The sequence below is a fragment of the Arachis ipaensis genome, chromosome B10 (genome assembly GCF_000816755.2).
Source record: "Arachis ipaensis cultivar K30076 chromosome B10, Araip1.1, whole genome shotgun sequence".
NCBI classification, from domain to species: Eukaryota; Viridiplantae; Streptophyta; class Magnoliopsida; order Fabales; family Fabaceae; genus Arachis; species Arachis ipaensis.
The window spans coordinates 128,191,387-128,191,814 of NC_029794.2; positions in this window are offsets into that span (position 1 = coordinate 128,191,387).

Consider the following 428-nt stretch of genomic DNA (forward strand, 5'->3'; position numbering starts at 1 on the left):
TGAATTGGAATGAACTAAAAAATAAATTCAAATAGATATAATATAATTATCCAAATTATAATTGTTTAAATCAAATTTGATTATATTAAAAAAAATTTAAATTGACATCATTCATATTTTATTTACACTGTAATTAAGTTATACGTATATTTATTTTGCTGTTAGTGCAAACAAGATAAATAATAAAACTACAAAAATATAATTAATTTTAAAAGTCAAATAATTATAATTGTTTAAATCAAATTTGATTATATTAAAAAAAATTTAAATTGACATCATTCATATTTTATTTACACTGTAATTAAGTTATACGTATATTTATTTTGCTGTTAGTGCAAACAAGATAAATAATAAAACTACAAAAATATAATTAATTTTAAAAGTCAAATAATTATAAATATAAAATTTAAGAAACAAAATCATAAACG